This window comes from Narcine bancroftii, chromosome 4 (genome assembly GCF_036971445.1).
Source record: "Narcine bancroftii isolate sNarBan1 chromosome 4, sNarBan1.hap1, whole genome shotgun sequence".
NCBI classification, from domain to species: domain Eukaryota; kingdom Metazoa; phylum Chordata; class Chondrichthyes; order Torpediniformes; family Narcinidae; genus Narcine; species Narcine bancroftii.
The window spans coordinates 51478447-51490218 of record NC_091472.1 but is presented as its reverse complement, the minus strand read 5'-3'; the positions used below and the strand labels follow the sequence as shown (position 1 = coordinate 51490218).

General features: G+C 39.1%; 1 long non-coding RNA gene across 1 annotated transcript; it reads right to left on the bottom strand.

Annotated features, from left to right (window-relative positions):
- Positions 1-1423: 1423 nt before the first annotated feature.
- On the bottom strand, positions 1424-10991 carry LOC138760558 (uncharacterized). The gene is made up of 3 exons (XR_011355702.1): positions 10932-10991; positions 8182-8232; positions 1424-2151 (listed from the first exon to the last, which is right to left on the bottom strand). It is a non-coding gene; the product is annotated as an uncharacterized lncRNA (long non-coding RNA).
- Positions 10992-11772: the final 781 nt, after the last annotated feature.

Here is an 11772-nt window from a genome sequence, read left to right as displayed (position 1 = left end):
GTGGAATATCTCCACTTGCCTACCTGGGTGCAACTTCAACAATGCTCAAGACGACAGAACATAGCCATCCATATGATAAGCAGGATCTACTATCAAGGCACAGTAGCACCAGTTTGTACGACTTTGCACTGCAGCTTCTCCGCAAGACTCCTGACAACTTCCAAACCCACTAACTCTACCAGCTATAAGGGCATGGGCAGAAAAAGCATGTGAACATCATCATTCGTGATTTTTCCCTCCAAGACACACATCTTCCTGATTTGAAAATATATTGCTGTTCCTTCACCTAGGTCAAAATCCTGGAACTCCCTCTCCAATAGCCTTGAGGATGAGCTTAAACTTCAAGAAAAGCAGATTGAGAAGGCAGCTCATTACTTCCTTCTCAAAGAATGCAAATTCAATGTTGGCTCAGCCTGTGAAGTACACATCCTTGAATCAATAAAATAAACAACATGTTCACTGGATATCGTGTTGACACAGAATTATGGTGTTTTTGATGGCTGTGATTCTTTGATGCTCTTCAATTTTGGCATTGTGGTATATGTATTCATTGTGAATTCCTGGCTGAAGTTGTATAAAAAATTATTAGGGTTATAAATAGAATGAATGCAAGTAGGCTTTTTCCACTAAAGTTTGGTGAGACAAAAGCAAGAGGACATCCTTAAAGGTGAAAGGTGAAAAGTTTAAAGGGAACATTAGGGTGAACTTCTTCATCGGAGAAGTGGTAACAGCAGTTATGGTCAATATGGGTTTGATTTCGACATAAGAAAAAATTGATGTGAGAATTATGGAGGGCTATGGTCCAGGTGCAGTTCAATGGGACTAGAGAGAATAATAGTTTCCAACAGACTAGAGAGTCAAAGGGGCTGCTTCTATGCTGTGGTGTCCATTCATTCTGTGGTTCTCGCATCCAAAAAAGTTCATTTAATGGGAATGGAGGTAAATACACCTGAAACATGAGAAGATCTCCAAACTTCAATGACCTTTTTCCAGATTGTCCCTTTGGAATGTTTGATAAATATTGTTGTTAATTCAGGAACCTGTTATTCATATGAGATAATCCTTTAAAAAAGTAACACCATTAAAGCAACAATTACTGTCAATTAAAAAAAAAATTAGACATACAGCAGGGTAACAGGCCATTTGGGTCCTTGAGCCTGTGCCACCCCGGTTATGTTTTGAATGATGGGAGGAAACCAGAGCCCCTGGAGGAAACCCACGCAGACACAGAGCGAAGGTACAAACTCCTGACAGACAGTACAGGATTTGAACCCTGGTCCTGATCGTTGGCGCTGTAAGGGCATTGCACTAACTGCTACACCAACTATGCAAGCCAAAACCAAGATTTCACATATTTTGCAGTTTGGAAGTGGAAGGGCAAAATATATTCAATTTCCGTAATAAAGCAATTAATTTCTGTCAAACTTTGGGTTTATTGCAATATTTTAGTTATAGCTTAAAATGTAAATATTCATATAATCTATGATCAATGTTATAAGCATTTGTCAGGCTGTTTGCTTAATGCCTCCTGCCGGTAGCAATGGATTCATTCATTACTTAAGTGCTTTGGACCTACATTTCCTGGTGGTAGAACCTTGATAGAAGTGTTTAGATTCATGAAATGAACCCATAATCCATGGGGGAATAATACACCTCCTATAAAAGCAAAAGCGAACTTCACATTTAAAAATAAAACAGCTTCTAAGCCCATTGCTGATTACAGAAACTGTGCATTCTAGTGACTATCAACCAGTTGGTGTTAACCTCTCCAAGAATACTCTGTAACAGTTCAAAGACTTTATGGGGAAAAGAGAATGAATGCATAAAAAGAAGCAGTTATTGACCACAGGGAACCAATGTAAAATCTAATCACAGCAGTGCCAGGAAACCTGAACCTGTCTAAGGATATCTGTAGCTCTCAGTGCTTAATTCCTGATGATGGCTACAGGTCAGCCATGCATGACAATGTGAGGTTCGCGCTGCTTTCTGCTTCTTCTTCTTACTGTCAGCTTTCACTCCAAGTGATGGAACTAAAGTCTCAGTTGTCTTTGAATATATGTCTTGTTGAAAACAGCAAATTCACATGCTGGGAAATGTGCTGAACTCAGGAGAAATTGATGCCGTTTACTTTTATATCAACTCCAGAAACATCTGTTATTGAATGAAACATGCATATATACTCAATGATTAGATGTGGTCAATCTACACTGTTTTGTCAGTGCACAAAATTTTATACATTCTACACAATATTCCTATTTTCAAAATAACTTCCAATCATTAGTTCTAGTTTCCAATCTCATGGAAGCGGTCCATTTCTGAGCAGCACATTAAGGAAAGAAGTAAAGACACTAGAAGTAAAACAAGAACAACTCAGCAAGGGTAAATTCCTTCCCACCTTGATTTACAAATACTTACATTGATTAGACACCTCCATTGATGGCTTCCATTTTGCCATTGACTCTCACAGACTAAATCTGAATCACGCTAACATTTCTACAAAGATTATGGCCCCTTTTAACAGATGAAACATTTCAGTTCTAATAATATGCATAATGGAGATTAGTTAAGTGCATTTAAAAGAAATGTGATGGTGTGTTAATGAGCACTTGGCTTCTTCCAAAAATCAGAGAACCTCGACATTCATATTCAATATTTGAGGGGGGGGTGGGGAAATGAGTGACTGCATTGTAAATTTTAGAGGAAGTGGAATGGTCACTGGTCTGCAGTACCTCATTGCTTGCAGCAATTTTTGACAATTTCTGTCAAGTCCAAACTGTTCCATAATGGTGAGACCTGTATTCTTTTTTTTCTTTGGCTTGGCTTCGCGGACGAAGATTTATGGAGGGGGTAAAAGTCCACGTCAGCTGCAGGCTCGTTTGTGGCTGACAAGTCCGATGCGGGACAGGCAGACACGGTTGCAGCGGCTGCAGGGGAAAAATGGTTGGTTGGGGTTGGGTGTTGGGTTTTTCCTCCTTTGCCTTTTGTCAGTGAGGTGGGCTCTGTGGTCTTCTTCAAAGGAGGTTGCTGCCCGCCAAACTGTGAGGCGCCAAGATGCACGGTTTGAGGTGATATCAGCCCACTGGCGGTGGTCAATGTGGCAGGCACCAAGAGATTTATTTAGGCAGTCCTTGTACCTTTTCTTTGGTGCACCTCTGTCACGGTGGCCAGTGGAGAGCTCGCCATATAACACGATCTTGGGAAGGCGATGGTCCTCCGTGGACTCGATGCTGTCGACCTCTGCCATCTCGAGTACTTCGACGTTAGGGATGAAAGCGCTCCAATGGATGTTGAGGATGGAGCGGAGACAACACTGGTGGAAGTGTTCTAGGAGCCGTAGGTGATGCCGGTAGAGGACCCATGATTCGGAGCCGAACAGGAGTGTGGGTATGACAACGGCTCTGTATACGCTTATCTTTGTATATTTTTCTGTTAAGTTCACTATTCATAATACAATCATGGTAGCCCTCTGACATGGTGCAATCCCAGACTTAATGACTGCATACCTAGTGCCATAACAAAGGATCCAGCTTCTTTGTGAAGGTGCATTCTGAAGACCAGGCCTTATCCACAAAAAAATACAAAATGAATTACACTTTTTGGACTTACTTCACCCATGCCGTATTTGTGCCAATGAGTCAGAGATGTAAGTTGTGGTTGCAATCCACAAGATCAGCACTTTTCACTGCCCTCCTCCTTGGCATGGCTGAGACGCAGAACCTCCACAACTGTGACACCTCTTACATTTTGATTGCAGCTGCATCCACGCTGAATCTGCTGGAAATCTAAATTCAGACATCACTTCATTTCAGAATGGAACTGTAGAGCTCGTCGAAAGAACCAAAGACTTGTTGATCCAAACCAAGGCTAGGGACACAACCCTTTAAGGCCCAGACAATAGGTGTGGCTTAGCTCTCAGCCAATCGCTGTAAGCACAGTCTAGATACAGTAACTATATACACTATGTACATTGGTGATAGATCTGTACTATCACAGGAACAAAGATTCAAAGTCACATTTCAGATCTCTCTACTGTAAACATATGATTATTAGAAGAAGATAGGCATTAGTTACGGTATATGTCCAGTCACTAATAAACACATTTATTGTCCATGGTCTTCTTCTGGTTTTGTTGCTTGCTGAAGGATTCCACAAAACATTTTAAGCACCCTTACACTTGACATTTTCTGAATTCACTAGGTTAATTATGTTTGAAGAGAACACGTCTTTAGAGAAATGTTATTTCCTGTACAAACTCTGTGAAACATTTCTGGTTAAATTTGCTGCAGCGACACCTACAATGAAACTGAGGATATCATAAGGTTATTTGACTAAACCCTTTCAAATTATTTTTTATTGTCAATTACATTTTAATATCTAATAATTTTGATTATTCATAATAGCATTCATTTATATAGTGAAAATAATGTAACATAAATATCCAAACTGCTTAAATTGGTGCAAATGATCAGAAGTCTTCTGAACAATTTGGATTAAATGATCACTTCATAATAATCACAAAAGCTCCATCATCTGTTGGAAAGACTTTTATATTCAGGGTCTTTCATGTTTGCGAAGAGCAAGGGTAACATTGTCGCTTGAGTACTTTTCTGGATGTATTTCAATGTAGGTTCATGTGGTTGATCTTTCAGATTTAACTTGGTCAGAGGCTGGGGTCCCTTAAGCTACAAAGCAGAGGACACATCCTCTCCATATGTTCAATCCGCACCAGCAGATGCTGAACCTGGAGGCCAAAGAAACCCCCTCAAAGGGAACCACTGCAGCACATGAGTTCAAAGGGTTTGGCATGACAACCTGCTCATGATATTTTAATAACTATGCAGCATGTGTTGACCCACACCCATTCAATATTGGCCCAGTTCAAAAAAAAATGAACCAAGTACCTCAAAGCATCAGTGAACTCAACAAATTAAAATAAAATGAGCCAAGTTAAATGTGAGCTATTCGTTTTGAATGCATTAAAGATAGGTTTTATATATGTTAATTTTCCTGCTTTCTAAATCCAAATGCATGGTCCTTTTGTTTCTCATCATTAGATTTAGCTCAACTGCTGTTTGCTTTGGTAATCTAATCTAAACTTTTGAAAGCAATGTCAGTGGCAACATCACTGATTGTTTAGTAACATCATGGCTTTATTTCACTCCCAAAAGTATTAATATCCTAGATGCAATTATTATAGGAGTTAACCTCCACTTAACAAAGAAGATCTGTAAGGTTATAGTTTAGATTCATTGACTCAATAATTGAAGACACACGAGGGATGTTCACTGATGATTGCACAATGTTAATTCTGTTTGCAATCTCCTCAGATAATGAGGAAGTCTATGCTTGCATGCAGCAAGACATGAACAATATTGAAAGCTTTGCTGATTAGTGGTAACTAACATCTGTGCCATACACATCCTACACAAACATTTCCACAAAGAGGAAGTCTAACCAAAATCTCTTGACATCAATGTCATTATCACCACAAATTCCCCACTGTCAACAGCTTCAGATTACCATTCAACGGAAATTCAAATGGTCAAGCTGCATTAACGTGTTTCCTCGAGTTATTCTCAGATAAGGTATTCTGTGTTGATTTGTTAGCTCTCTGCCTTCCCCATCTCTCTGTCATTAGCCATCAGTCATGTTAGGAATGTAATCAAATACGTTCCAAGTGGGCACACCTGCAGCAACATTCGAGCTGTTCAAACATCATCAGGACAATTAGATTGTCAGTCATTTTCTCCAGAATGCTTGCAGTGTGCACTACCTACAGGTTGCACTGCAGCAACTTGCCAAGGTGTGTTATGCAGCTCTTCTTGAACTGATGATCTCTGTTGGCTAGGACAAAGATAGAAGGTACACAAAATGACCAAAACTTGACTCCAAGTTGCATACTATCCTGATATAGAAATATCTCTCTGTAACTTCATCATCACTGGGTCACAATAATAGGATTCCCCAGTTAAGAGTATGGATGATGTAAATTTATCATAGCAGCAGTTCAGAAAGACCATCTAATTGCAAGAACAATTAGTGCTGGTCCCGCTAGTGTGTTGATTAACCAAGACTTGATTAACTACCCTGCTCCACCCCAACTAACATCTTTGGAGAAACAGTACGGCCTACATTGTGGTCAGGGAAGGAGTAATGGCCACATTATTAAGTCATTTCATATTTTGATCCTATCTGAGTTAAATTGTCTAACAGCTGAAAATGACTATGAAGATTGAAATATTCTTTCAACTGCACATGCTCAAAATGACACAGACTGTAAAAGATTAAGGAATGACTGAAGGTTTTCAAATACACTGGAGGTTTTGGAACAAGATGTGGAGAGGAAGAGAAACATCTTGCATTAACAGGATGGCAGATGCTTCCAGCCATATGCTTTGGAGGTAATGGAACCAAGTAATGAAAGCGTCAATGCCAAGGATCCTGTCGTAGAAATATGGATCCAGGTGCAGAAAGAGGCCGAACTAACTGTCACGAATTGACAAAGTGCAAGGGTTCATAGTCGAATGACATATCAGACCAGCTGTAGCATCAGCCGAATACGCCACTCCCTCCTTAGCCATCTAACTGTAGGAATGGCAATTTTCGCACCTGGAATCTTTCAAGCTAGAACATAAATGTTCACAAATAGGAACATTTTTGCTTGAGGGAGATCACTGACACACTCTGTTCAAATGGTATAGGATATATTTCAATTTTTCTTGCTGCAGACCAATTGATCATGCCTCTTTGTTAAAGAAATTGCTCTCATTGTTAGTATAGGTCAACATTGTCCTGAAAGAGACTTCATTTCCTCAATGTTAGCCTGTGCGTAACTGCTGCCAGCATCCTGCAGTACAGTCCAGCACTCCCCAATACAACTGCTTTGAGATACCACAGGCAGAATTGACCCCTAACTGTCATATTGAGTCACACTATCAGAGAATACCCTTTGTTCTACCCATCAGCTACTTAAAATTAATTTGTTTTCTCTCTTTCACAGCTCTGACAGTGCCCCAAAACTGAAACATTAACTGTTTCTCTATCCTCAGACATAGCGTGATTTGTTGAGTGTTTGCAGCATTTTCTACTTTTATATTTTTTTTAATTTCGGACCTGTTTCTTCTGATTTCCTGGCCCACTGGCAGGGATATCATGCCATGATTTTCGGCTGCCTGAATTGCCACAGTCTTTTTCTTGGCCCTGCTCTACACCAGCCCTAATTGCAGTTCTTTGACATATCAAATAGGCAAAGCACAGAGGTAGGATTGTGATATTTCAGGCAGCGAAGTTGGAATTTAGGAGGGGAGTGGAGGTTAAAGTTTGGAGGTTTAGGAAAGAAAATGTGGACCATGGGAGAGGTGGAATGTGAGAAGAAGGAATAGGAATGGACATTCTTTCATCTTCAATCATTTTAGTTGAAATAAAATAATCTGGTTCACTCATGTTCATTCAGGTAGGATATTTGCCATCCATAGAACCTTAGGTCACTTCAGAACAGAAACAGAAACAGAAAAAATCTGTGCCAAACTACTTTTTCTACCTGGTCCCATTGACCTGTACCAGGACCATAGCCTTCGTACCCATCTTACCCATGTACCTTATCTAATCTTCTCTTAAGTGTCCTTATTTAGTGTGGCCGACATGTGATTTCAGTCCATCAATATGTGGTTGATTTTTAAATGCCCCCTGACATGGCCTAGCAAGCCACTCAGTTGTACCATTACCTTTACATTAGACTATAGGGGTTCAAGAAGACATTTCACTCTTGGGTTCTGAAGGGCAATTCAGGATGTGCAGTAAATGCTGGCCTTGCCAAAGATGATAGATCCCAGAGTTCAATAGTAAACAAAAGCTTTACTGTTGATCATTCCCTCAACATCAATCTAACACCATCTCCTATAGATATAAATGTCAATTCAATTTTAAGTAATTACTGTTGCTCTCCAGTTTAGATATGTGAGAAAATTGACTAAAATCCATAAATAGATGATAAGTTTGTGATATGATAGATTGAACTGGGCAATGTATGAGGTTAATTGTATAAATGGTAGTTTGGACAAGTGAGGACTGCACTGCACTGTATTCACATATTCTGTTATACACCCTTGCCATCGCCTCCCATTGCCTTCTGAGAAGACTTGGTGGATATCCTTGCCCCTCTGGATGCAGAAATTCTCTCACCTTTTCAAGTTCAAGTTCAAATTTATTCCCATCTGATTGTCCAAATGCAACCTGTCAAAACAACATATTTCCAGGTTGTGTTGCACACACACAATGCTACTCAATAATCACATAAATAATTAGAATAAATATATATAACTATTTGGGGTGATTCCAGCCCCTCCACCAAAGCCTTCTCTGCAGCCTACAAAATAAGTTGGAAAGTCTTCTCTCCTATGTGTCTCCTGGATCTTTCCAGGCAGTATGTCAATCATTTCAATCCTCAGCAAAACAAGCCTTCGCTTTGATAGGTACAGAGCAGGTTTAGCTTTCATCTTGTGAGTTTGGATGTGACCAAGTTAGGGATGCTGGACTTCAGATGTCTGTATCTTTTGTCAGAAAGTAGCAGTGAGAGGAGTTTGTCTTTGGGGTGATGAGGATCCTTTATGAACTTGGCTGCCTTCTTGAAGCAGCATCTCTCATAGCTTTACACACTGCATGCCTTTTCTGCATGCCTCTAGTGGTGAAGACTGGTGAACACAAACCAATCCCTTTAGCATATAGCTTGAGAACTTTACAGTCTCACCTGCTGGTAAATTTCATGAATCTCAGATCACACAACAGGAAACAGGTCCTTCATCCCATCAAGTCTATGCCAACTATCAAGTATGCAAGTGGAAGGAGCTGGAAAAGGCAATGGGAAATTGAAGGAGGGAAGAGGGGTGTTGGTGTAGGTGAGGGGAATACTTGGGGAATATGACTGAGGAAGAGAATGCACAAAATGGTGAATTCTTTTCTTTCTATGTACTTGCACAAACTCTGTGTGTGTGTGTGTGTGTGTGTGTGTGTGTGTGTGTGTGTGTGTGTGTGTGTGTGTGTGTGTGTGTGTGTGTGTGTTTGAGTGTACACACACAGCAGAACTCCATGGCAAGGTCCAAGATGATTTGCATCCACTAAATTGCACCTCCTTGCTATTGGGCCAAATTCTCACCCTCACGGGCCTTTGAGCCAGCTGTCTCTAAATGATTAAGGAATCAAGCCCAAAATGTTGGTAATGTATCTTTACCTTTGCTATATAAAGTGCACTGTTTGACCAGCTGAGTTTCTCCAGCATTGTGTTTTACCATGGTCTCTAAAAGTTACCCACATGAAAAGAATTCCCAAGCATTGCACACCTTGTTTCTCAGCATTTGCTTGTTATGCAGTCCCTGAAAGAAAAGATGTACATCCCTGCAGTGTTGAACTTTCTATATTCCATATTGGAAATGTTTACTCAATACTGACTTAAACATTAAATCTAAGAATTTCAAAATAATAGATTTTCTGTATATTTTCTCTATATGACTCGATACACCATTTTTGTTCCTCAAAAAATAATTGATGAGTAAGACTTTTTAAACTCATTTTTAAAATTTAAAATTGGGGCCTCATTTTCAAAGGTGTGGTGCTTACGATATGGAAGAAACCTTCACAGGATTTCAAGACATAATTAGAGGCAAACATCCTGTAAGTGTAGATCCAAAAACAGATAGCTTTGACATTTTGCCTCATGGCGACAACAGGAATATCTGCTGATAAGTTACTCTGTAATTTTTTTTAATTTACATTAAAATTCCATTCAGAGATGCAATAACTTCAAGGTAAGTACTTCTATACCTTCATTCTTTCTGAAGGAGGCATCAGGGCATCCATCCTTGCTAAGCAGTATAAAAAGCTTTCAACACAGACATTCTCCTATCCTTCCTGTCATGAATCAACAATATTTCATGGACCAGCCTCATTGCTACTCACAATGGCAGACAGGATCTCTGAATTCGCTATAGTTGCAGTGAATATTAGCTGTAAAAATTCATCCTCATTGCCAGAAAACTATTGTACTACATTGATATAAAGACCTGCATATCTTAATAAATTGAGAATCTCCATAGCTTATCCTGGCAATCATACTGAAAGTATCTCATTCTTATGTAGCAAAAAAAACATATTTAGTAAAACAAATCCTACTCTCCCTGAAAATATGTGTTACATAAATAATAGATACTGATAAAACAGTTTTATAATGGGCACAAAATTCACTTGTCTCTATGGGTTGTGGCAAGGTGATGTCTTCTGTTAAAACAACCCGTTTTACAGTAAACATGAGATTTCAAAACCTCAGACTCCAGTACTTTAGGTGATAAAGTGGTTAAGATAGCTTCTATTTCATGCATCAATGCCTAGCTATTTCTCATATGAATTACACCATACACTTCACTAAAGTTCAGGTCCCTCCTACTAAAACAACACAAAGTGCTCTGATTTGTGTGTTGGGGGCCATAGTGAATGACAATGAATAAAAGGGGTTACTAGTAATTAAGTAGTGTCAGTGGTCAAGGAGGGAAATCAGCACAAACTAAAACTCAAGCAGGAATATACTGCTCTAGCTTTCCGTGCATTGAATAGCTTATAAATATTAATTTAAAGACTACGAACAAGGACAGTAAACGGATTTGGGCATAAAACTTCAAACCAAGAGTGATTTATGCCCAATAAAAGTGATAGCAGGATGGAGATAGTTTCTACTGCCAAGTTTATGACAGATGTTGAAGCATTGCTATCAACTAGATGGCCAGAAAAGGGAAAATAAAGGATTTTGTGTTGACTGTCTGCCTTTTGGTTATTTTCAATCTTTCTGCCTTTTTTTATTAATAAAACTATGTAATACCTTACATAAAATATTAGTTTATATAGAATTTATAAAGCACCTTTATATTATATGTAAGATTCTGTACCTGTGATATCCAATCTCTCTATTAAAATTACGTTTGGAAGGGAACCTAAGGTTTAGAGACCATGACATCACAAACACATTTGTAGTGTTAAAAATTTTCACTATGGAACCATGGCAGATTGAAAAACAAACAATATGTTTCCTTTTTAGAATGGATGATAGTTCTTTCTGCAGTGCTGTCAATCTTCACTGTATTATCTGCTTTGACAAAAAGGAATACAAATTATTTTCATCTTTGATAGTTTCCCAGTTAAATTCATCCACAGAAGGTAACTGAGTTTGAAGGAAAATCAAAGCTGAGCTCTCAAACCTGAGCTATCTGAAAGGTTTTCAAAACAAATTTATTTTTATTTCTCCCATGGTTTTTTTTTTCCCTTAGTTCCTTGAATGCTGATTCATGCTGTGGTATAATTCCATAATCTCTGCTGAAGTCAGTTAATTAGTACAAACCTGGAATAAAACCCTGCCCCCCCCCCCCCCCACCGTCACTTTGCTTAAGTGATTATTCTTCATAGACAATGAATACATTAGTATGGGAGCTACACCTGATATTCATACATTTACAGTCATTACTGGGAAGTAACCAAGAGTGAGAACCAAAGCCGTCTGAAACAAACCTATGTCCCCCACTAACTGAAATGTAACAAGATATATTTTCTTCTGCAAATAAAGTATAACATTGCTGCCAGATTGTAATCTGTCTAGTCTAACCAATAGATCTTTTTAGGCATTGAGATGTGTGAAACCTTCAGTGTCTGAGATTCTCCCTATCTAATTTTATAATCTTGGCTCTGGCACCTTTCTAAGCATTGGATAAGGTACTGTGATCCTCAGGCACCTAG